At 41.5% G+C, this 26,965-nt stretch overlaps 1 protein-coding gene across 4 annotated transcripts in view; it reads right to left on the bottom strand.

The window, feature by feature from the left end:
• sema5a (sema domain, seven thrombospondin repeats (type 1 and type 1-like), transmembrane domain (TM) and short cytoplasmic domain, (semaphorin) 5A) overlaps positions 1-25,725 on the bottom strand; it is a 160,662-nt gene extending 134,937 nt beyond the window's left edge. For 2 of the 4 annotated variants that reach the window (XR_014922272.1, XR_014922273.1), the window contains exon 1: positions 25,206-25,725. The gene's annotated coding sequence lies outside the window, so the exon portion shown is untranslated. The remainder of the gene's footprint in view (positions 1-25,205) is intronic. The other 2 variants (XM_085468540.1, XM_085468541.1) reach the window with 1 other exon arrangement.
• Positions 25,726-26,965: the final 1,240 nt, after the last annotated feature.

Raw genomic sequence — 26,965 nt, 5'->3', positions numbered from 1 at the left:
GAAAACAGTGTTTTTTTTAAGCTGGACTAATTCACGTGGCTTGAAATCTTATTGTTTTAAGTACACTGTATAAATACATATATTGTTAGGCATATAAAATAAGACAAAATGCTGACAATATACACTGATAATACATTGCATGACCATATGTCCAGCCCATCCTTGCTGATGCAACCACACAGTTGTATGGATTGGTGGACAGATATACTGATGACTGGCCGAAACACGTTGGCCAAGAAATAAAATCGTTCTTTACACTACAAGTGCTGCTGGAGCTTCAGACTTTTCACTACTACACTCGACAGCCAGACACTGCCAAATAAAGGTGGGGGGGGAAAATCGATACAGCACAGTATCGCGATATGTTGTGTGGCGATTTTGTATCAATACAGCCACATCCAATATCGATAACTTATTAAATAAATGAAAATACTATGAATAAGGGGGCTCATCTCAACCTTTCTGCAAACAGTCTACATCTACTGTCCAACCCTGCTAAGTGTGCAGTGATATGAGTGGTAAGCAAGATTTTGTTCAGTTAAATATAACCCATATAGTCAAAGAGGATCTCTTGATTTTCATTATAGTTATATATTTACATCCCTTACAGCTTACCTATACATGGACTATATCCCATTGCCTACATGCACACACATACAGTCTATTTATTAACCTAGACATTCTGATGAAATTAAACTGATATGGTTCTTTCATAAGGTGTAACTATGTAGCCTTTGGTAGGTGGTTGCTAGGTAACATGAAGACATAATATCTGATATAGACAAGAACATTCAGAGGCCTAAAATGTACCTGTGTTCCCATTTTGGTTGTTCAACTCGTGATTATGTAGGAGTAGTTTGCAGGCGAACAAACAGAGCTTTTGTGTATTAGAGTAAGATTACTTTTTTTTAACTTTTGGTTTGCGTTTGGTTGAACGTTTGCTAAATTAGTCAGATTTAATAAAAGACTGGTAACCCAATTTCACCAGAAAACATAAATCGGTGATGATTTATTAATAAGACTGATGTTTATTTTGGCTACTGGAAAGAAACCAGACTGCAAGTGGGGTAGCTCTAACCAAGCTGATGTTCGATACTTTTTCAGCCCATCTCAATATAGCTTTTTATTTAATTTTTTAAAAAAAATTATTTTAAGTTGGCTGGTTCCTAACAAAAATCCCAAATGGTCAGAAGAGGGCAAAAAAGCAGGCAGAAGTGTGCGGTAATCAATCTTTCCACATGTTTCTCACAATCAACACATCGAAGAAAACAAGCCTAACAAGCAGCCAAATCCTACAGCTCAGTAATTATATGCCTGAAAAACAACAACATAGGTATGAAAAAGAAAAACATGAACAGATATACTTCAGCACACATAAGGGACCTACAGATGGGGAGGGAGTAATAAGAAAGCTGCCTTGAGATGAGTAGTCTCTCTGTATCTGAAGAAATGTGGCAGGAGGGATAGTAAATTAGTTCCCGGCTCCACTGGAACCAATTAATTACCCGTATGTGTGCATTCGTGTAAGCCTGTGCGTGTCTGTTCAGTGTCAGGCCTTTGTAATTTGTCGCGTTAACATCAGAGATAGGCACAATGGCAGAAAGTTAGAGCGTTAATGAAAAGCAGAGATGGGTTTGGTTAACAGCAGCTGTTTCAACACAGAAGGGACGCAGCAGAAGTGGTCTTTGTGCGTACGCGCCTGCCCGAGCCTGCATCTCCCCGAACTTATCTCCCAAGGGTAAACTGGAACAAGAGATGAGCAGAGTTGGAGACGGAGCCTGCAGACATCTGATGTGATTGTGTCTCCGCTAGACAGAGCAAACAGATGTAGGCCTGTCTCTCTTGTCTCGCTCTTTATTTCCTCGCCGTGGTACTGAGGAATTTTGAAGGATTGCGTTTCACTGCGAGCTGAACGGACCAGTCCACTTTGACAGTTAGCCTCCTCAAAATAGAGACGCCCAAGACTTCCTGCCACTTTCAGAGGCAAGCTGCACACCTTAGCCCCAGGCATCTTGTATTTCTGGATCTATTGAGGCCATGTAAAGGCAAAAACTTATATAAGGATGGAATGTGCTACTTCAGTAATTCTTCTCCTTCTCTTTTCTGTTCACTTCTACAGGAGCAGGGCCTACGGGTAAAGACTTTAATTGGGCATTTGATTCCCACTTGGCGTCCAGAAGAAGACTTATTTTAGTCCGCGGTACAATTAGGAGGTGTAGCAAATGTTTTGATTCTGCAGTTATTTATATCACAGGCACTAATATCACAACTGCACTTTTAAAAACAAATGTGTTAAAAATTTATTTAAGTTTGCTAGCTTGGAGCTCGGTTTATATTCAGTTAAAGCTGAACCTGAAAACACAGACAACCAGCTGCTACACCGACACAAAAAAATAGAATTTAAACAAAAATTTGAAATATATTAATTTCACTAGTAAGTTTTTCGAGCCTCCGTTGCATTAATGTCGGTAATGCTTCTTGAGGTCATTGGATGAAGATATGAAAATGGTTGGTTAATAAGCTTATTTACATCTTGTGAGGACGCGAGTGAGTAAATCAAATGATTTGTGCTACGTCTTTGAAATGCACCACATTAAAGAGGCTAACTTTTAACATCAGGGCTCAGTGATTAGGATTCTGCAGGGAGGCGGTAATTGCATTTCCGTCTGTGTGATCCAGCGTATTTTCCCCACGAGAGAGGCCAGGCTGTTTTGAAACAAGCACAACATCTCGCAACACCCTCTCAGAGGGGAAAAAAAACTGCGAAAGCAAAGGGCAAGTGACATTAATATATGCTGAGCTGTCCATCATTGTGTGAATGATCCAAGTGCATTGTGTTTTAATAGTAGCATGCTTCTGATATCCAGCAAAATGATTTTTCTTTAAAAAGTCAATCAAACAACAAAATTTTGTACAATATAACGTACAATATCGAGACACAAAAATACAACCTCAGTTCTTAATAAGTTTGATGCTTTGTAAATGCAAATAAGAATAGAATGTGATGATTTGTAAATCTCATGAATCCAGATTTTATACTCAATAGAACATAGAAAACATATAATTTTGAACACTGAACTTGATAACAGCAACATGTCTCAGAAAAGCTGTGAGAGAGCCACGTTTCCCACTCTGTAGCATCTCCTCTTGTTTTAACAACAGTCCAAATTATAGGAACTGAGGAATGTTGTCCCATTCTTGTCTGATATAGGATTCTAGCTGCTCAGCAGACCTGGGTCTTCTTGGTCTTTGCACCCATTAAAAAAAAGAAGTCAAATTTTAATTAATCTGACCACAGAACTGTTTTCCACTTCTCTTCACTTCTCTCTTCTTTTTAAATAAGCTTGTCCCAGAAAAGATGGTGGTGTTTCTGGATCGTGTTCACTTATGGCTCCTTCTTTGGTTAACAAAGTTTAAACCTACAATTGTGGATGGTTGATAGTTATTTGTGGAGGTGTTCCTGAGCCTGTGCAGTGATTTCCATCACAGATTCATTCATCTGAGAGCCTGAAAATCTCAGCCATCTAATAGTGATTTTCAGACTTATTTCTTGCGCACTGAGACATTTTTGCAGATTCTCTGAATCTGTTGATAATATTATAGACTGTAGATGATGGGATATTCAAAGTCTTCACAATTTAATGTTGAGGGATATTATTTTAAAATGGTTCTACAACTTGAGTTTTTTGCAGATTACTTCCTAGAAGCTGCCTCTATAAGATGTTCTTTTTATACTCATGTTACTCACCTGCTGCTAATTAACCTAATTAGTTATAAATCTGTTTCTTTTTATTTTACAGCCCTTTGTTGACCCCATCTAAATATTTTGCTGCATTGCTGCCATCAAAATCAATAATCAATAGGCTAATATTGATTACTGAAATAATAAAATGTCTCAGTTTCAGATCATTTTTGTTCCATTTTGAATAAAATCTTCAGCCACTGGATTTGCCATCATTATGATCTGATTTTATATGATTTTTTAATGCACTGACTTCTGAGACTAGTAGAAATAAATGATCAAAAATACATTACATAAGGTTTAATATTATTTGACCTCATTTGCATGTTTAATCTTCCTGGTGACATCTATAAGTTTATCGTTCTTATGAAATCTGCCTTCATCGTGTGCAGCATCTCCACAAACTCACACACATATTGCAAGGCTAGTTATGGATCAGGAGGGAGACCAGGTTGTCTGCCAATCAGAATCAGGTGTTTGATCTTCAGCTCCTCCCATCCATATGTTTAAATATCCTCAGACAAAATAATAAGCTCCTGATGCATTGCGTTCGCAAATGTTACACAAGGTTTATAGGTATAAGAAAAAACAACCAGTATGAATGAGTGTGTGTTTGGATGAATGCCCAGTTAGAGTAGGAAAGCGCTATATGAGTGCCAGTCCATTTACCATTTACACAATCATATAACATGCAAGCTACTGAGATTAGCTTACTAATGGACACTTTTATTTGTGTACCCCAGAAGGAAGCAAACAGGAGGCTCATCAATCTGGCAACATTAGCTTTTAAGTAAAAACATTAATTTATCTAAATATCACAGCACCATCAGTAACATTAAATTCATATAGTGGATGTTGGGTTGATTGAGGCATTAAGCAAATTAACTTAAACATTGTATTTATTAAATATTCCAGTAGTGATAGTGTGCAAGAGTTTCATTTAATTACTTTTATTATGCATTTTCTGAGCTTTCCTTTAGAAAAGTCTGCAGAGATTTAATACATGTATTTGATTAAAAATGTATCCATAAATACACGTTTCCAATAAAAAAAGAGATTTTTTCACAACATTGGGAGCAAGGAATATTTTATTCCTAAACAGAGTGGATTTTTTTGACAGCATTTTCTCATTTATGCAATGCTAAAAAAAGAAAGAAAAACTTCCATCATTTCCTCTGTAAGCGAAAAACATTCATATTGATTATTATTGTAAAAGAAAATTCATGCACACTAAGACAGATGAGCCCTATTTGCATATTAAAATCTCAGTTCATCAACTAGTTTTTTAAAAATATCTTATTAACCTTAACACCATCCTCCATGTGCGGCATGAATATTCAGCGCTCCAGCGCTATTTATAAAGTACTCATTGCTGACGGCTTTAACAACCCACATTTCCCCTCTAACAGAGACACTCACTGGATTACTGTAAGGTAAAAGAGCTTAAACCACGCCACATCATTATTTCACCTCACATCAATAGACGTCATTATCTACATGCTTAGGTCCAAAGGCTTAATGACCAGGTTGTCCTTCACCATGTGCTCATTAACCACTGTGACAAAGCCTTTTGTGCAGGTAGATTTCCTCTGTAAATGCCAATTGGAAGGTCATGAGAAGTACTGAATTGGAGCACAAGTTGACAAAGTGCCAGTGAAGAAATGCAGGTTAAATGAGAGTTTTACCCTGCCAAGTAAGCCCTGCCTCATGTTAACCAAACCAAACAGGAACTACTAACATCGTTAAAACTCCCAAAGTGAAATTTGCCTTTGCAGGCTGTTTCATAGACTTTCATATAATAGCACTGAGGTGGGGAGGTGGTGCATTTGAGAAGCTGCCACGCTTTGGAGACAAGGACAGAAGGGGAAACTTCAAACTTCAGAGGGAAACTGGGAAACTGAGGCTCAAGCAGATTTTCTTCGGGTGTCATTACTGATGCTGATCCCTCGGCACGTCATGCTCCGCTCTTACTAATCAGGTCTCACCATAATGTTTCCTCACTGTCTCTCTCTCTCTGATCAATGACACTCTGCCCTCCTTTAAAAGCATGAAACCTCAGACAGAAAGCGTGAACTGCACAGCTAATCCACTCCACCAGTGTACTGCTAAATTACGCTACAAAGAATGGACAGGTGGGTGCAATGAAAGTAGAGCAGGTAAAGATTATATCTGGCCACACAGGGACAATCAAAGAACTGCAAACAAAGACGTGACTCTGAAAACAGGGAGGAACCTGAACCTGCCTGGTCAGTTCCACCTTTGATTCTGACCATTTTGGAATGAGCATCACAGAGCCACATTCAATCATCGCTTCACTAATGTGCTTTACAGTATTTCAAGGTGAAAGAACTGCTGACATTGCCATTAGCAGTCAGACTTTGAGATGGTTTAGAAAAAATACGAAAAACACTTCAGGGAGGCTGTGCAGCATTCAGCTGGGAGGTCAGTTCTGGTTTTAATAAAAAAAAGAAAGAAGAAAAATTCAAGGCTATTTTGAGTTAGACAAAGAGCTGCAGTAGCTTGTAATTAGGCTGAAAAGTGCACTTTGCCTGAGACAGTGTGCAGAAGGCTGTTTTTATGACTATAGTTGGTTTCCTCTGGTCTGAATTCAGTGGATAGAGAGAGCATGTCAGCTCCTAAAAGTGATGCAGTGGAAGGGGTTTGAGATTCTTTCACAGAAAATGTATTACTAAAAGCCAAGCTGGAGCATTCACATACTCACATGTATCTGCACAGGAAGGTCCTGCAGAAACTCCCAAATATAAAAAAGGTAAGAAGACCTCACTTCATACCCAGAGTAGCCTCTTGTAGCTATTGATTTTGATCCCATTCAGATATGCAAAGCACACCTGACCATGAGCTCTGTCCAGCTCAGGCATGCAGAGCGCTCCTTGAAGTTGGGTCAGTCTGGGGTTGGATCATCTTCCCTCAATCTCCTCTAAAGGTTTTCACAACACTCGTGCATCTGTTTTTTTCATCACACAGACAAGTTGAAGGTGGCGTCTGTGCTCTCGGGTCAAATAAAAATTCAGACAAAGGTCATCATAACCGCATATCTTATTCAATCTTTCATGGTCCAAGGGAGTTTCACATAGGTGCATTATGCAAATGTAACATTTGTAAAGCAGTCATACTGAGTGGGTACTCCAAAACCAGCAGACATGCAGAGTTTAGTTCTCGTTATTTAAAGTTATTTTCATTCACAGAGAGAGGCACAACATAAAACACATTACTATTAATTTGAACATAAATTTTGACACAGGAGGTGTCCTTCCTCCTTGTTTGCTTTAATTAAACTGCAAATTCTTCTTTGAAAGCAAATATTAAATCTGTGCTACTGTTTAACTACTGCAAAGATCCGGGTGTTACATAATTAAAAAAATTGTAGTGTTGTTTTTTTAAAATAAAACATTCAAAGAAATATCACTGTGCTATCATAGTGTTGGGTTTAGAAAGCAAGCATTCACTCTTCAGCTATTCTATGTTCAGCTCGTGGCACGGCTGCCTTGAACTACCTTGTAGCAACAACACTTTGACGACTATGACGAACACTAGTGACTATTTGAGGAATTCATAGTCAGACTAATTGCAAGTCCTTGGGGTACGGTGTCACTGTGCCCCCAAAACACTGACAACACATAATACGTTTCTTCTAATTGACCCAAATGAGCAACGTAACAAATAGCAATCACTTTGATAGTGTGTCATCACTTTCCTGTAAAAGAAATCTCAGATAGCATCAGGGATTCGAGGCTACAAAGAGTGAGGATACACATCCTGTCTGTCTGCTCGTGTTCTAACCCAAAAAAGTGAGAATGCTACATCTGTCAGAACAAATAGCACATAAAACACACTTGTAAAGCTGGAAATTGCCACATATCATAAAAGCGGTATATCTTTAAGCTTTTTTTTAAACCTGCAAAGACATAATTATCAAAAAACCCACCCTCTGTTTTGCTAGGAAGTGGATGGATGGGCTATAATCATTATAAGAATGCATGTGTCAGCAGGTGTGCACGAGTGTGTGCAAGTGTAAACTTAAGGCTTGTGGTCGGCGTTTAATGAGTTTTGTGGGGGGGAAACTCCAAAGGGTTTCAGGATACGAGTAAGAAGCTGTAGTCTGTATTTGGGCCAGCCAGTATTAACTCTGAGCCGTTATTGCTGCAGGCTCCTCTACAACTTGATTAGGCAGGTATGAGGAAGGGACTCAGTGCGCTCTCGCTCAGCTGAATTGAAGGCGCGCACAAGGACGAGCCAACACACACACACAAACACACGCTCAAATTAATACACAAAGGGACACACACATGCAATCTTTGTCCGTCTTTTTACCCTCTTTCCCAACCACCCCTCGCGTTTAATACAAACACAGTCCTCCAAAAACTGCCACCTGGGAGCAAAAACAATATCATCTAATCAGCTGCAACAGCTACATCAACTTCCCTGACAGATGAAGAGACGCATGAGCCCGCATGGCATGTGTCTATAGCGGTGACACGTCTAATTTAAGCTCACAGCTAAATATACAGTACAGCGCAACACTGCCCCTCTGAACTGTGCCGTTTCATGACGCCTTTGATGGCTCAACATCAAAGCTGAATATCATTGCTTTTAACTCTAATATATTAATTCACTTTCTATGTTTAGGTTTTGCCTCATATTGCTGCTGCAAAAGTTAGCTTGCCCTCGCAATGCATATTCATGCAGCATGAGCACACACACACAAACACGCATTACAGCACCTAAGAACCACATAAGACATTAAGCTCCTGAGATTTTGGTCAGCTGGCCTAAATTTCCCTGAAATTATGGCATGTATTAATTTGGAAAAGACCTTCCTGTGTTATTGTAAGAACAATTACAGGTTGTACTCTTGGTTGATACCCCCTGACTGCTCTAAATCCCCAGCAGTCAGTCATACAACTAGTGGGAGTATCTAATGTGTGGTCTCGCCTGCTGTTGTCACATTGGCCCTGGGGTCCATATGAGCTTGATTATAGGCCAAAAACAGATGTTTCTCTCTGTAAATGTGTGTGTGTGTGTGTGTGTGTGTGTGTGTGTGTGTGTGTGTGTGTGTGTGTGTGTATGGTCTCTTCACCAGCTTAAAGCCTGTTTGTAAAAAAGCAAAATGTGTACGTGTGTGTCTGCACAGCTGTTTACCTGGGCTAAAAGTATTTATTACTGCCGAAGCGCTTCTTTGTCAGTGTGCACATGACCCACTTATCAGTTTATGCTTACTTGTGTGCTTTTTGAGGGTGTGAGTATGAGTTCACTTTACCAGTTTAAGTTTAAGGAGTCATTAGAGAGAGAGACCAAAAAACCCTACAACAGACAGCGCTAGCATCAGCTCGTGGTCTAATTTTAGCTCGTTAGCATCAAACAGCAACCACCTTGACTGAAAAATGAAGCAAAAACAGCAGTTTCCCAAATGGCCACTTAAGGCTGGCTCCAAAAACAAGTTAATCCCAAAAGACCCCTGTGATAACACGACCAGCTTTACAGTCAACACACACTTGTTTACAGTATACTAAAAAAAAAAAAGCTGCTGCTAGCTTTTTGTTTGTTTTTCACAACTCAGATCTTTAATTTTTACTAAGTTAGCATTATTAGGGGCTTAGCATCATTAAGTGAAAGCTGCTTGGGGACCCTGGTGGTATAAGATGAATGGAGCTACTGTGAAGCCACCGACTCAAGGTGAGGACTTTCACCATCGCCATTTAGATGTTTTGAATCCTGATATGATTAGAGGAATAGAGGTGACTGTTAAATGTTCATTTGTTAATAGCTTACCAATCATGAATCATTAGCCATCAGCGTACCCCAGATAATCATCATTACTCAATCACAGTATGACCAAGATGTACAAAATGGACTAAATTAAGGACGAAATGAGCGACTGAGCCCATCAGCTCAAGAGGAAAGCATTTACAGAGGCAGCAGACCATAAGAAGTGGACAGGCAACCAGCTTTGATGGGGGCCATTGAGCTCACGTTGCTATTCCAAAAAGCCAAGAGAGAAATGTAGCTACAGGTAGGAAATCTAAATCTTAAGTTACAGAGACAAACAGGACACAAACATTTTCTCTAAGTGCAGAAGTGGATCAATGAACTCACACACTGCAGCTGATTGTGAGTGCACAATACACTCAACACATTTCCATTGGTTTTGCAATCTTTTAGTCGAATCATGCTTTAAAACTAGCTGCACAAGCTGATGAATTAGTTTCAAAGAGACATCAAGGGTACTTCCCACTGTCTGACCTGCATCCTCAGTGTCCTCCTCAGTCATGCTGTTTACCACAATTGCTGCAAAAGCACTAAACTACTATGAACCGGATAATTAAACTGAGCTCACACTGCAATTGCGTATCAGTGATATGGGTATTTTAGGTAAAGTGCCTTTACCAGGTGGGCCTGGGCCCCTTTGGCGCGTCCATAATGGAGGTAAACAGAGGTCAAGACAGAGAGCTGTTTTTCCACAGATTTCTACGGCATCTGAAGCTATCACCATCTGTATTGTACCTCATCAATAGACAAATTATACTAATGCAAATGCGGATGGCAATTTAATGCAATTAGACCAATTATTTCTAAACCACATAGACAGTAAAAAAAAAAAATCCCATATGTCCATTACATTCACACATAAATATCAAGTATATCTAAAGAATCATTTAAAACTCTATCTTAAAGAACCGAAAGAATTACAAACTGTTAGATGGTTAATGTTGATAGATCTGATCAGACTTCTGCACTGGCTTCATTTTATGGCATCAAAGCTCTGGACTGTCCATCTTTTATAATGTCCATAACACGTGACACAGGCTGCTTTAGCTGCTAGCTGTATGATACTAACTACCTCAGCTAATTTAAAACACTGAACTGGACCTCTGAACTATGTTTATGGCTTGTTGCGCAGTTAATTGTGCTAAAAGGCCTTCTGTGTTGGTTAATAATATTCTGGTATTACTCTATTTATACATCAACATTTCATTTCTAATGCATCTGTGGATGCACTTTAAACACTGAGGTAGTTAGCATTAGCTAAAACTAAGATTGTGACGGCCAAAACGCCAAACAAAGCTTCAAAGCTCAACACTTCTTTAACCGCTTATCAAATGCAGGAGAAATGGTCTGGAAAATATGCTACATTCACACCTATGGCCAATTAGAATCAAATATTAACCTAATATACATGACTTTGGACTGTAGGAAGAAGACAGAGTACTGGGAGATGCAGCTACCTACTGCAGCACCGTGCTGCCTGTCACAGTGGTCATATTTTTTAATTTATTGGCCATATTTTTTAGGCCTTAGTTAGTATTTACATGGATGTTCCTCTGTGCAAAAAATCCTATTGACTCAAACCCTCAAGTATGAGAGTGTGTATGTGTTACAGATAAAAGAATTTGATTGTGATTTAATTTGTTTTGTAGATTAGCTGTTGAAGTGTGAGGATTTTCTGTTTTTGTTCTATTTTATATCAGTGGAATCAGAATATGTTTGGGCTTGGGACTGATGGTTAGACTAAGAAATATGCTGGATCTCTTCAATCAAGAAATAACCAGCAGAAGACTCGACAGCAACAATAATCTCTTTTTGCTGCCCCAGTCTTTTGTAAGTCATACAATAAAACAGCTTTATGTGCTGATAATTATGAAGCTGTGAAGAAATCTGCCTCTCTTGGCAATATGGAAGAAAATCCACACTCTCGCCTCTCAGGTGTGCGTGTGTTTCTTTTATACTTATGTGATTTAGGGCGAAGCGTCTCCACCGGTAATCAGCAACACGCTAAGCAAATCATAACTTAAAGAAATCAGGAAAGGGAGCTCAATATCAACCTCGTGACAGTTTAAACAAACGTCTGTGTGTGAAATTGGATTTATCAGTTTAAACGGATTGGACTAATGACAAGGGGGACAATGATATTAAGCGCCTTAAAGAGGAATTTATTTTTTCTATGATCTGCGAGACGATCACTTGGGACAGTAATTTGCTGAAATAAGCACCCAAACTGGCTATTAGAGCCACCAATCGGCTCACTTGAGACCAAGAGGCATGTTTCACAAAAGCAATTTGTGAGCACGATACACTCTGGCAGCCTCCTGTTTCACAAATAACTGTCACACACAGACAGCAGCTAAATTAGCAGGTTCAACGGCGCTTCAGTATGGTCTTTCGTCTGGTTCCCCAGCAAACCTCTGCAATCTGCAGTCACCCACGGCGCTCTTCTCAGTGTAGGCTGGTAAAGATGCGATCACGTGATCACCTGACCACATTATTTCTGTTTTGCTAAACAAAGGAGACTTCAAAATGTAATTTGTGATATTTCAAGATCATTTGTTTACAAAGAGACTGCTTCAGAGAGATGAGTTGTTGAATCCTGTAAAATGAATTTGCTCCTGGGTGTCAAGGCGGGTGGCATGTTATCAAAAACGGCAGCGGTATTTCAAACAGATCTGCTTACTTTTTGTTGCTGTAATGTCTGCGATTTTATCGACTCAAAGTATAAATCTTTTCTCGTGGTGAAATGTGAACTGGCAGCTCTTCTGATTTTCCGTCTTGTGTCAGTAAACTGAATTGTCCTACAGAATACCGTCACAGAAACCCAAAAGGGAATTATCACATGGTTACACTCAAACGCGTGGAGTCGATAGATGAAGTCAGAACGAATTTAGGTCCTAACTTTACTGCAAATCACTCTCCAGCAAGTGGATGCCTGCATCAGTGATATCTGCTGTGCGTGTTATTTTTGTTCAAGTGTGCAAATGTGCGTGAGTGCAAGTGTGTCTTCATCGGAGGCACTGAGCTACTCAACTGACTGAAAGGCTGAAACTCCAAGAAGAAAATGAGCCTCACACTGACCCACTCTTCTACAGCGACAGGCGAAGGAGTTGAGAGGGAGATGGGGCGAGAAAGTCGTTGAGGGTCACTTGAGGTAGATTACTGGAGAGAGGCCGGTAATAATGAGATGCATACAAGAACAGAGGATGAAGGAGATGCAGGAGAGGATGAAGGGTAGTGGTTGGGTGAGATAAAATTGAGGGAGAGGGCAGGGATGGAGGAGGTTGGAGTAAAGAGAAGAGGGATGTTAGAGGTTAGGTGTGAACAAAAGGAGCAGTGAGCGAGGAGGAGAATGGACGGGATTAAGAGAACATCGAGGTTCAGGTGGAAACAAAGAGGAGTTTAGGAGCACTTCAGAGCAAGGAAAGAAGGGCTGGAGGTGAAGTGTGGCTTTGCTGTGAGGAGTTCCTGGGATCTCCATAAATCAAACATACCACATGCCATAAAATAAGAGTTTTTCGCATCTCTGCAGTCCAGCACTTGTCAGGAAAAGCGGCCCCGCGGAGGTAATTGAATCAGGACACAAAAACAACAGAACAGACTCACGTTGAGGCGGTCGGGCGCAGCTGGGAAAGCAAAAGAGACCCTTCTTTTAAAGAAAATGGAAAGGAACGACCAGGGGAAATAGTGGTATTTGGAGACCGAGGTGTCCAGAGAGCTGATTCTAGGCGGCCTTTCATACAAGCCAGGGCTCCAGGTGCAGCACAAAGCAGGTCTGTTTCACAGCCTGTTCCCCACCACCTCCTCTACACCTCGAGTCTCACCCATCCTTTTTTTTTTATCGTTTTGTTTAATGCAAACTGCAAACATATGACTGCAATCAACCATCACGCTGTGAAATGACAACAGAGAGGGTGAGAATGGATTCAGATTTGTCCCCTGACAAAAAGGACGTGCAGCTTAAAATAAACCAGTCTGCACAAAAATACCTGCGACAGCCTGTCTGCTTTTACAGGCTGCGAGCATGTTGCGGGGACGGGAAGAAGCTGCTGACTTTAAAGCGCTCTGTTTTGCAGCGTGCTTTTAATTGGGCTCGTCCAGTAAACTACCACTATTGTAAAGGGGAAATTGCCTGTAAAAACTCGGTGAAGACTCACTCTGGGAGCAGCATGTGAATAAACACAAACAACACTAGGTGTAAATGAGCCTAATGGGGGTGGGGGGTGGGGGGGGGGGGGGCCCTGAATCGTATCTACAGCTGGCCCAGACTGTTAATGTCTGCACTTTTTCTATTAGACGGGACCCCCTGGCTGCCTCGTACAATTATGTTATTCTCCTGGGACTGTGAGTGTGGGTGTCTGCACTGTGAGACGGTGTCTGGAGGTGATAAAACAGCAGAAAGCACATAAATAATGACTTAATGATCCCCTCCACCCTAAGCTGTAATGATGACGATGGAGTTTTGCAACCCGGGGACGCTGGTGGAGGCGGGTGGGGTAATCCACATGTGGCCTCCAGGTGTGCTTAACTTCTACAATGTTACTTCTTAACCTCTAAACTCACCAAGGCTACACTCACTTTTACTTTGTTCCTTCTGCACCGTCCACACCGCCGCGTATACGGCTAGAAATGTTAAGCTTTTCTCGCGTGGGCACGAAAGCTGTTTTCAGGAGAATAAAACCGCTGAACATTTGTCTTCTTTTTAAGGAGAGGACGCGTGTACACGATGGAAAGAAAAAAAGAAATGGGTAGTTTTGAGTGACAGACTGGGAGGAATCAGACGCCGAATCAGACGTGCGGCTAAATTATAGTGTAGTCACTGAGGCAGAGATAAGAGTTTGCGTAATTGTCCAGGTACGTTCTGCTGCCAATGCTTTACAACAAAAGCAGTAAATCATGTGGCTGTAAACTGTAATTAACATCCTTTTGCCTCCGTCCCGTTAATCATGCTCCGCGGCTAAATATTGATGTGTTTGAGACATTTTTGAATGTCGTGCTGAAGGTGTTTTTAATTATTTTGCCAACAACTAATTGGCTTTAGCGGCGTCTGGGAAGCTCAGGAGTTCAGCGAGAACTCTGAATGTCATCGATTTACACTGACAGTGGGGGGGTGGGGGGAGATGTAGCACTAAAGAGTGAGAATCAAAGAAGAAATAACGTAAGCGTAATCTGCCAATTAGTATAATTGCTTCAGCTAAAAATGATGAACCCTGGATTCCAGAGAGGCTGAGAAATCGCACGTAGTCCACATATGTTTTAAAAACCAGGCTAAGAAGAAGCATATATTTGGAAGGAGAAAGTGTTAATCAAAATATATAAGGAGTCAGCGCAGGTGTGCAACTGCGTTGACGACAGTGACAGATTACATTAGGTGATCTGCCACAGCCACCATAGTGAATCATGGCAAACTCTAATTATATTTTGACTTTACTGTGATCACCATTAATTAACACAATTATCATCAAAAATTTAGTAAACTTTTTTTAAAAAGTTCTTTTTAACAGAGGATTTCCTTGAACTTTAGTTCAGCCAGAGATACTTTCATTCAAAGGAGATTAGTGTCCTATCTACAGTTAATTATATTTAGAGGTATGGCTCTATTCTGGGACCTCTCTGCCCGTCCACGTGCATACATATAAAGCCTGAAGCTGAGAGGAGCAAAAACAAGAATACAGAACAGAGTAGCCACCACGGACACAACACATGGCTTTGATGGAGTCAACATAAAAAGGAAGGGCTGGGGTAAAGGTGGGTAGCAAAGTGGCCTGCAGAGGCAGCAACAACTGCAGACAGGCTAAGAAGCACACTGGGTTTAAAAGACCAGACAAATCAGGATCAGCGTCCCTGTAAAATGGAATGACAGTTTTATATAGATTATCTTATTTTCCTAGTTGCTGGAAGCCAACTATAATTCAGCAATAAATGAAAACAAAACGGCTCCAAATTCTGCTGTTATGTAATTAACACACAAACACTCCGAGTTAAAGTGGGAAGAAGGATTGTTGGCACCCCTCAGTGAGTTACTGAATCATGACTGTGCTCCCTGACCTTCCCCCGTATCAGACGAAGGTAAGCGAAAAAGATTTCTTCCCTCTGGGGATGAGTATAGCAGTAACATCATGGTTTTCAGTGCAGGGTGAGAAGGAGGGTGGATATTGTAATGGGGCTGAGGAAAGAAGAGATGTCTAATTTTCTCTAAAACACCCAGAATGGTTTGTGGATCTCCAGATGCATATCTCAGGCTTTTGTAACACAATCGGAGACATTAAAAAGAAAGAAATGGGCTTTATTCGCACAATTACCTCCTGAGTATCAGCTGCTTGATGGTGTCTAGCAACAGCTTCCTCTTCACATTGTGCAATACAACTCCTTTTTTTTGTGTGATCTTCTATAGTCAATAAAACGACATTGACCCTGCGAGAAAGGGTGCCCTTTTGCCCTCTGCTGTTGCAGTGATGGGAGTACTTTTCTACCCAGAAAGCCCTTGGGGAATAGCGTGAAGCACAAAATAGATCAGGATGCTACGGGGCCCCTGGCTTCATAAGGGCAGAAGTCTATTTTTAATGACAAGCGGAGCACCGCAACACAGTGTGGCGGCAGGGCAAGTCCAGAGGAAATTTATCCGCTGCGTAGGAGTTCCCTCGCTCACTGCGCCTGTCTGAAGAGTTCTGAGGCTTAAATCAAAAACAACTGCAGAGGGTTTTACCTGCAACAGAAAATCTATTTTGTTGAGCTCATCTCAGCTGGTGCTCATTAAGGAAAACTTGGGCTTTTCGTTTTGTGCAAAATTTTATGCAAAATTTGCAAGATTTTTTTTGCATCTGTGCACATTTCCTCCATTTTTGCATGTATCTGTATTTGAAAGGGCAGCTGGGGAGGAGGGGTCAGATTTAGGGTCAGGCCGGGGTTGCGACCAAACCCATTCCTGAGAAAGTGAAATTGGAGCCTTTCCTCTTGAGCCACTGCATCCTGCTTGACCTCCAGAGTCCTGCATATATGCGCCTGAGCTGCATGTGAAACAAAGAGCAGAAGTATTCCTATTTCTCATATTTGTACAGAGATATTTTTGCTACTGCCTCTACTCTCTCTGCCTATTCTCAGGGAATTATTTGTTGATTTCACTTTTCCATCTGACAGCCTCTGTTTCTTTTCCTTAGTCGAATCTCAGCCTACACTGCGCGATGCTGCAGGGTTTAAAGCTCATCTCCTCCGTACCACAGAAATACACACAATACACACCTTAAACTATGTGTACAATGCAATGTGTGTTTTAGGCGCTTTGGAGTTTCCTTGTATTTGAGTTTTCTTTTTTCTATGCAGGAACAAGGAGGGAGGGGAGGAAAAAAAACACATCTCATCTCATCCTAAAGCATCTTTTAACAATCCTCTTCAGTCCCAATAGGGCAGCACGGCGGAAGCAGCACAGGCAGAGAGTCAGCACAACTCTTGAACGTAACTCACTTCTCTGGGGAACTGAGCAACACAATAGAGCCGGAGCAGGATAGAAACATTCTTTGGTTTCAGCATAATCAGATGACTGTATTACACTGTCTACTGAAAAAAGGATACTGATGGCAATACCTCTACAATTACTCATTGTCTTTTGGAGCAACTGATATCCTTATCGCTGAAGCCCAGTACCTGGCTCGACTTAATGTTCCACAACAAACTAGCCCGTGAAATCAAACTCTCACCTGCGTGCAACAGCAGTCAGCTCCACATGACCACATCCTCTTATACGCAGATAATAATAACAACAATAGTAATATTAAAAATCCAGCCAGCTCAACATGCTGAAAAGCTACAAAATAAGGTACCTGCTCCTGGCAGGCATCCACCCAGTTTCCAGCTGAGGGCTCATTCTTCCTAATAGTTTATTTAAGTAAGAATGAAATGTTATTCAGAAGGAATAATAAGTGGTTTGTTACTCACTGCTGGTGGTTTAGATCGGACCACACATCCTCTGTGTGGTTTCACCTTCAGAACTGAGAAGGCATTGTGCCTATGACCGGGTAGACTACACATTCGCACTGAAGCTCCACACAGACCGGTAAAGAGGGTGACTCATGAGAGTCTCATGTCTGAAGACTGTTTGCGGGCAAAGGTTTGAAAACAAGGAGCTCTTAGCCACACGACTGTGTTTTCTTGCTTTTATGTTATGGTATTTTATTAAACATAATACATTTGTAAGTGCTTCGATGTTATATACATTGTGGAATTGATAGACAACTTATTCTTGATGGACAAATGGATGTTGTTAACCTTTGTTGTTCACTTTTGCATGTTTAAGGGAGATATTAGCTTTTAATTCCATGATTCCTTCAGTCAGGCTAAAAACAGCTGCATGAACCTCGTGCAGTATTGAGATCATTCACATAAGAGTGTTTTAACCTATAGTTTGTTTACTATTTGCTAAACTTTAAGCTTTTCCTCCTGATTTTTCTACACAGAGAAAAATCCAAGTCAGTCCACTCATTGGCCAGATGTGTCTGGACCGAGAGCAACACAAGTAAATACAGGAAGAAGGTGCCATGTTCTTCTTTATTGGAGAACACAGAGAATTCACCTTGATTTCACGGCTAGTTGCTGTCCCCTACAGACCATTGCACATTTCTAGTACCTTTCCACATCCCAGAATACAACGAATCCATGGCTACAAGAAGTTTTTCAACTCAAACGTACACCTGGTAGCTGGTTCGGATTGAGGTTGGCTCACGTTCACACCATAAACGAACGTCTCTTGAGTTAATTTGGAATCGCACCAAAACCACCTCCTCCAATAGGTCTTGGTGCGGTTGCTTTGGTCCACGATTACTTTATTCACACCTGCATAAATGAACCACACCCAGGGGAAAACGGACCAGAGCTCGATCTAAATGGATGAAACACTGCAAGTGTGAAAAAAGTTTAAAAAGCTAAAATATCAATACAACAATTAAATTATAGTTCATCACATAAAAACTCTTTTGTAAGTTATTACTACTTATGATCCTATTATTATTGACCTTTATGTTATTGACTGTAGACGTGAATGTAAATCTAACTGGCTGTTTGTCACCCTGTGTTGGCCCTGTGATATTACCCCACCTTTTACTATATGTCAGGTGGGACAGGCTCAAAACCCCCTTGCTATCCCGAATTAAATAAGCAGTAGAAAATGGATGGATCCAATTAAATGATTACCTTGGATAAGCAGTAATAATGGATCAGTGTGGAAAAAGTGTTCCACCGTTGTGGTTGGTTTTTATGATTTTAAATATTTAGTCCAGGTATTCAAAGTAAGAGCCAAAGGGTCATAAGAGTGATCTAAGTATAATCCTGAGATAATAAGCAGTGTGGGAAAGACAATCTCTGTTCTGGATTTGTTCTGGTTTGTGGCGTTTTCATCTTTTGGTGTAAAATTTTAGACGATAAATGCCAATGGTTCTTTGGGGGAACTACCAACAATAAGAAGCCCAAATGCAGTGTAGTTTTTAAGCCAAGAAATCTTGGGGGCTATTTGTTTAATCTCTTATATTGAAGCATATTTTTAAAGCTGATTATGGGTATTTGTATAAGATCTAAAAAAAAAAAAAAGTAGCTACAAAACAGCCGTTGACGCATATTTCCAAAAGTAGAGTGGATTAGAAACTTGTAAAAGCATAAAAAAGGAGACGCTGTGTCAACCTATTCAGAATTAAAAACTTCTTAACTATTTTCCACAACCCGGGATGCAGATATTTGGCAAAAACTGCCAAATTTCTGCTTTTAAACTGAGGCAGCTGGGACAAGGAAATGAGCTTCTCTGATCTTTGTGGCAAATAAAATTGTTTTTTTTTTCTGAAGAGACAGTAAAGGAATGCAGTCAGGACACATCTGAAAGTGTAAAAGTAGAGATTTTGAGGATTTTGAAAAGTGACATAGACATATAACCTTTATACCAATTTTCCCTTTCATTGCCTTACTCTTTTCTATCACCTGTCCTCTTCCTCTGCCTCCTGTCTTTCATCATCTTTCCTTCTCTTGATGTCTTAGCTCTCTTTTCTCTGTCTTGTTTGGTCCTGTCCTGCCCCCTTTTCCCTCTCTGAGGACGTCTTGCACTGACAGCTGAATCCAGCAGACAGATGTATCCGGGAACAGACTGGACTGCTGCCTCTTGAGGGAACCTCCTCCTTGTACACTTAACAATTTCCCTCAGACCCGTTCACCCTGCCTGTCTGCTCATCTGCCTATCACCCTTTCCATCTCCATTTCTTCAGTTTTCTTTCCCCTGCCCTTTATTTTTCCATTCAAAAAGCAGGCACCTCCCCTCTTTGTTGGGCAAACTTAAGCTCTTATCTTTTCACCTATATCTGCGTTGTCGCCTCTCCTTTTCTCTCTTTATGTCTCTCCTCTAATCTCCCTCTGCATCTCTCTTCCATTCCCATTTTTTTCCCCGCGTGGCCAAACTAGAAGAAGTGGGCCGCTTTATCTTTTTAGATGTTATCGCAAACTTTCATATGAGGTCGGATAAAAAAGAATATAGCACCCTCTGTAATTCCGTTTCCTCCTTCATCTGCTGAGGGACGCATCCTCTTGCAACTTGAATATTTTTTCTTCACTTCCTTTTCTTGTCTTTTTTTTCGAGGATATTGCACTGATTAGCCCATCGTAATGATTTCAAAGTACAGATAAATGTTTTCATTTGCTGAAGATTAAAGTATTTTCTGTATTTATATCCTCTCACTGATCAAATTAGAGCCTCTCCGGCTGTTTGCGGCGCTGCGATAGATGAAGCTCCGATAGTACTAAACGCATCACATCAAAAAAGCTTCTTATCGTATAATGATATGCTCCATAAAGATAAGGAGCAAGCATTTTCGTCCCACGAGGAGTTAAAAAAAAGAAAAACTCAAACCCGCGACCGATTGCGAGCTACATAGTCTCCTGTTTATTCGAAGGCATACGGTAAACACAAATAAAAGCGCAGAAATCACACACATGGGCCTGCTTTAGTAGTGGGTGGGCGCCTAATTTAGTTGTGACTATACATAGCAAAGAGTCTCAAAGTCTCGCAGGAGGCAGTCCAGTTTTGCTCTCATCTCAGAGGTACAAGCTGCAGCCTGAAAGAAGAAGCTCCTACAAAAGGGGAAATATACGAGCTGAGCGCCGCTATCAAATGATCCTCTCATTCATGCTTCAAAGTCATTCATCTTCCAGAGAAATACAGCAGGGTGACGGCCCGGAGAGGGAGAAAAGTGTGTATTTCCCCCTGTGTATGTCTGCATGTGTGTTCGGTGACAACTCATGACTCATTTCACCCTTCAAACAGCCCCGTGGCACTCAATCAGTCAATAAACAAAGACCAGCAAAGCTTCTCCTCCACTCTTTTTTTGCCCCCGCCTCTCTTTTAAAGAAAAAAAAGCCTCTTTTCACCTCCTTTCCCCTGACTCATTACACCTCATCACACACTCTCTCCACGCTCCCGCCTTCTCATCCTACCCCCCACCTCTCAGCGACTCTCCTGGCTAGCTTCATCCCGACGCAAGTGTAAATGGAAGACTACAATACACTCCGAAACTTAAAGTTTACAATAATCGCCTCTCCTGATGTCACAAAAAAAGAGTGAAAGTTGGGAGCCTTCTCTGTTCAACCTTTCAAACACCCTCTCAGCTTGATCCTTAGTAGGGAGAAAGAGGCTTTGGGGATTATTCAATCATGACCCAAATAGTCCGCTCTGTGTTTCGCCTGCGCTGGCATCGTGGTTAAAAGACAGATTCCTCCACTATCTGAGTGGGGTTGGAGGTTGTCGTGAAAGAGGGGGACAGAGCTAATGCAGTGTAGCTGTGCTGGCGAGTGACGGCTGGTTTAGTGGTGCTAATTCCTTCTGACGTGTGGACATGCGAAGGGATGTTTAACTCAAACCGCAGGCGTTCACTCTTGGATCCAAGCAGCAGAAGCAATAGCACATCCAGGATCACATATCGCTCGCTCACACCTCCCTGCCTCACTCTGAACTCAAATTATTTCCTACACCTGCCTTTGCGCTGCTTCTGCTGTTTAGCATGCAGTGTGAAATTACCACAGCTTCCTCTGTCTGTTTTACAAGGATAGGTCCCATCAGAGAACTGGTGTGTTTGTGCATGTCTGTGTGTGTGTGTCTCTTTTTACACGTGCACTTTTTTATCGTTTCATTTCCACCTCTTTTGCATGTCAGTCTTAATTTTGCACCTGTACGTGCCTTGTTTTTACTTTAGCTCACTTTACCCCGACTGAGCAGCACTGTAATATAATAGTCCTCGCAGGAAAACAGACTCACAACGTGAGTTTTGGAAAAGATGGCGCCATGTTTGTTTTTTAAAAAGCGTCAAACCTTTCACGGGTGACCTTGACGGAAAGGGACTCGGATCTCCGTGCGGCACACAGAGACGTAGACTTTTGTGAGGATAAACAACAGATGCTTTGGGGTTGCATTATGCATCCCACTTCATAACTTCCGCTCTCTGTGGCAACTGTTAGGACACTTTGGCCTTTAAAGAACAGAAGTGGCGTGGCTTATAAACTTTCATTTTGCCAACATTTTCATTTCCTCTCAACAGCCTTTCAAATCCCCGGTAGGAAATCTTGAGAGTAGCCATAGCAACATTGCACCATCTCGCTATATCACTGACAATGACAGAAGTGAAAAAGAAAGAAAAGGAGAAAAAAATGCTTAGTTTCACCCTGGCAACTTTCTCTTTTGTGTCAGGACAGGTCAGAAATGGCACAAACGGGCACTGAACTCTCCTCAAAATGAATTATAAAGTTAAACAGTCATCCAACATGTGGGATGATTCTCTGGAGCTGCCACAGTCTTGAACTCAAAAGTGGCAGGAGGACCAAGGAGGAGGGATGAGATAATGGCAAAGTGGTTGTGATGTATAAATAGCCTGTGGTAGCTTGAGGACAAAGCACAGCGGGAATGAGCAGAAAACCACTTCAGCTATTGTTTGCGACTCCAAGTTTCCTTGCTTAGGAGCAATAAATCATCCATTTGGGGAGAATTAGTCAAATCTGCCCTTCCATGCAGTTCTCACCCAATAAACTCACATCTTTTGTGAGGCTGCGTGTACAGAGACAAACTATAACAAAACCCCATCTTGCTGGTGTCACACAAATAAGTAACCAATGGGGCCTTAGAGAGGCCAGAGGCTAATGGCTGTTTAGTTTGCACGTGCAAGACAATGCCTTTCGCTTTCCCTCCCAACGGAGCTCGACCCCCGAGGGGATGTTGAATCACAAAGGTCGACAACAATGGGGCTTGTCATTCAATCAGTTTCCACGGTGACCACACAGTCTCACCGTGCTCCGACACCACCAGAGTCATCGCAGAACATCTTCAGGCTGGGACTAATTGCTGTGTTTCTGCTGGGGTTCTGTGTCAGCGCTCAGGCAAACTCCCCACGCAACACAAATATCAATCACGGCTAATCATATGCTGCTCCTCACAGCACGCTGGAATGTGGAGCAAGTTTGCATACAATGGGCTCATGTGAGCCTGCTGCTCGTCTCTCTGTCAGTGCAGGAGTTGGTGGTGGGGTTTTTTTTGCACGCCACAAATACTGCTTATTACAGTTTCCCCTGTAAACGATCATTAGCAAATGCAGTTTTTCCTGTTTTGTCCAAGCAACCGTCCAAAACTCAAAGATAACAAATGCACTTTTATCAGAGACCAAGAAAACGCAGCAAATGTTCACATCTGAGAAGCTAGAACCACTAATCTGGATTAAAAGTTACTTAAAAGATTTATTAAGCTTCAAAGTAAATGGCAGTTTCCTCAATTAATTGTTTACTTTTTCTCTCTTTAAACTGATGACTACAGCTCTGAGCCTTTTTTCCTCTCTCCCCATTCAATATTTCTCAAGCATTTCAGCAATTTTGTCCCAAAAACTTCCTAGCACTTATTTCCTCTTTTATTTCCCCTTTTTCTTTTCCAAAGGGACTTTAGCTTCCAGCGTCTAATAAAAGGCCTGAATAATTCTTCCATCTGGATGATGGTCACTTATTTCCACTGGTGTGATGGCACATTCGAGTCCCAGCATCCTTAAGGTCAATACTTAAGAGACATCCAAAAAAACCCTTGCAAAACCGATAAAAACAGCGAGTCTGAATGGAGAAAAGAGTTTGGCATGGGTTGGACATTCTGGACACGACATGTGAGAAAAATGTGCACGATTTTGTAAAAGGTGTTTGCCTCAAGCCAGGAAAAACATTGGGGAAAAGCAACTTAGTTAACAATTATAATGTACACTCATCAGCATAGTCACAGTTGGAGATTAGCAACCCTCTAAACGTGCTGCAAGGACAGGCTCATGAGGGGCATTGAGGTAGCAGCAGAACCACATACATAAACTCCTGACAGCAGAAATCTTTCCATCTCTTCTTTTCCCCCTTCACAGCAGATCCCTCAGTATATTTAACTTCTCCTTTCTCATTTTTTTAACCAACTCACTGACAAATATGATGAATGCCATGTCAGTTTGGCTTTTGTGGAAGAGTTCTGCTTGCTTGATTTTTTTTCAACATAAGAAAAGTTAAAATGAAGCTTTTATTCCAATAGCAAAATAACTTCTCTTTATTTTCTTTTTTTGATAGTTTAACAAAAACCCTGGGTAAAAAAAAAAAGCCTCCAAGGACAGCTCTGGCTGTGCAATGTGTGAGTGAGCAGAATTTAATTTGAGGTGCATGGCTGAAAAGTTTGAATACCTCAACAAAGAGATCAGCAGAATGAAATAAACTCGGCACATCTTGTTACTGTGATTAAATGAAAATTACTAGCATTAAACTGCGGAAAATCTGTGTCTCTCAAAGGGCACTCATTCATTCTTGTGGAATCAAAACGGTGAGAAAGAAAAATTCAACAAAAGCTGCAGAGATTGAAATCTTTACTCTATTAAAGCAGGAGCAAAACATTACATATAAAAGCAAGGACGTTTATTATAAGGAAAAATAATAATAAGTGGAATAAATCCTTGAATAACATCAAATTTTGTTTTAATGGTTAACTAAAGAAGATGTGGATGTGAAAATTCAACAACTTGTCTCCTGTGAAGCCACTGATGTTTTCAGGATTGGTGCACTGCCATTTGCTATACTGTTGGGCCCTTTTCCCCCCTTATTTCTTTTCTTTTTAAAAATTGTGACACACATATTTTCCAAGCATCTCCCAAAATAAGTCGGAAGGAGTGAATGAAGCAGAGGCTTAGCTATTAGATCGTGATATGAAACCCTAATCAGCTGTAACGAGATATTAGAAAGAGGAAAGCGAAAAGCCAGACACTGCTGCGAATGTGTGAGATGTAAAGATCTGATGAAAGCTGTGAGGTACCTGCTGATGGCCGCACTCTGCCAGCACCACCAAGCGGCGAGACGTCGCAGAGCACAATGCAAAACTTCTAAAACTGATTATTTACCCCATTGTGGAGAAGTGCAGGCATGTGCCCCAAGGCATGCAACCCTATCCCCATCCTGCCGGATACTGTTTGGATTTTTTACGCATGTTAACGTGTGATTTAAGTACAAAATGTCATTTAAAGATGAGTTAAAGTCGTCCGTTGTGATCAGGAGAAAAACATGTTAAGAAATGCAGAAATCAGACGCATATCTGAATAACATCAATACTGGCGCAGAGCTCAAAATAAAACAAAAAACAAAAAAACGCTTTTTATTTTCCATGTCTTACCAAGTGAGGTGTCCAACTCCCGGTCATCTAGTAGGGAGCGAAGCTGCGTGTCTTGTCCCGGTGAGAACAGCGCGGAGGAAAAAGACAGAAAGCAAATATGAGCTAAGGAGAAAATATCCTCACTTCAGCTGTGCCTCTGGTCAGAAATGGACCTCAGTAAAACTCGGTTAAACGGAGATGGTGCCGTCTCCGTGCCGGCGGAGGAGCCCCGTGTGCTATCTCTGCTCCCACGGAGGAGCGCTCTGGTGCCGGTGGCTCCTCGGCGCACGATCTGTAATCGGACAACGCACTGTCGCGCTGCGCCACAGACGATATGCCTCCGCTGTGTGGCGAAAAAACGACGGCGCGTTAAAAGCAAAACTTTCCTTGCGCTAAAACGCTCAGCGCCTGTGCGAGAGGAGCGGGAGGAGCGGAGGCGGCTGATGCGCCCGGTGCTGCTGGCGGTTACAGCTGCGCAGGGTTGCGAGCAGGGTTTTGATGGCTGAGGACTGCGCCCCCACTTTGCGCGTCCACTCCAGCAGCAGCAGCAGCAGCGAGGAGAGACGTGGCAGCGGCGCACAGCTGTCCTGCAGGTGGAGGAGAGGACTAGAGCTCACTGAGCGCTGGAGCTACAAGTGGGATGACAGATTTGGAAGATCTTCAGTTTTTCTTTTGTTTTCTTTCTTTTTAAACATATTTACTTAGTCATGCACTTGTTTTCAGGTGTGAAAATCTCCTCTAGATCTTCTCTTTCATGAAGGTCAGAGGTCAGTGTCATAATCTGAAAAGCACTCCCTCCCTTTTTTTAATTGAACTCATTTGCATTAAATCCTCAGGGTGCGTTCAGCTACATTTGGAAATATAATCCTTCTTCAAAGGGCTTAAATTAAATTTTTCATATATTATAGATTTTTTGAGTCAGCTACCAATCATGTGCACAACTGGTGAGCTAGTGAAGGACACTTTAGCAGAGAGGGTGCTTGCTGCAAGTGGGTTTGAACCCTGTCATGCATATATCCATCAGACCCAGCTGCTCAGTATTGTGCGAATCCTTCAGATAGACAAAAGCCACTCGCCGCTCTCTCAAGTTCATTGAACAGCAAATTCATCTTATCAGAAAGTAAAGATTTAACATGCAGGTTATGATATGTGTGTGTCTGTTTCTGTGTGTGTGTGTGTGTGTGTGTGAGAGAGAGAGAGAGAAAGAAGAGAGAAGCAAGACAGAAAGTGACAGTGGCGTGTGTCTGCGCCTTTGTATATTTTAATAGCGACATCCTCCGGTTCAATTACCTATTTATCCCCTGGTGAATGAGCGCAGCCCTCTATCAAGCTCCAAAAGCCCAAACAGCCGTACACAGCTTTAAGGCTGTGACTGAAAGTGTGTCTGTCTTTTTGACAGACACGCTGGAGAGTCGACAACAGCCTGTTAATATGCCTCTTCGTTAAACCAGAACATGCCTCTGTGAATGCTTCTGCTCCCCTGTATCCACATCTAAATTCAAATCAGGTAATTTTCATAAAAATGTCGCTACCCACAACGGGATATGGGGGGGGGGGGGGTAAAGCTGAGATTTACATTTCAAGTGGCCTCTGTGCAACTCTGGGAAATGCGTGGGTAACCTTTTCTGTTCTCTTGCTGCACAGCGAGATGCAAAGGGAGCAGATCTGCGTTCTTAAAATATCAGAACAGATTGGATAGAGATATGCAATGCCAAAGGCAATGGTAGTGACTGACACATACAATGAAACAATAAACTGAGCTCTGATACAATGAAGTGACT

Source organism: Copadichromis virginalis, linkage group LG9 (assembly GCF_057382275.1).
Source record: "Copadichromis virginalis isolate Kocher_CV1m ecotype Utaka linkage group LG9, C_Virginalis_male_GT1.1, whole genome shotgun sequence".
NCBI lineage: Eukaryota > Metazoa > Chordata > Actinopteri > Cichliformes > Cichlidae > Copadichromis > Copadichromis virginalis.
This window is presented reverse-complemented; position numbering and strand designations above follow the sequence as displayed.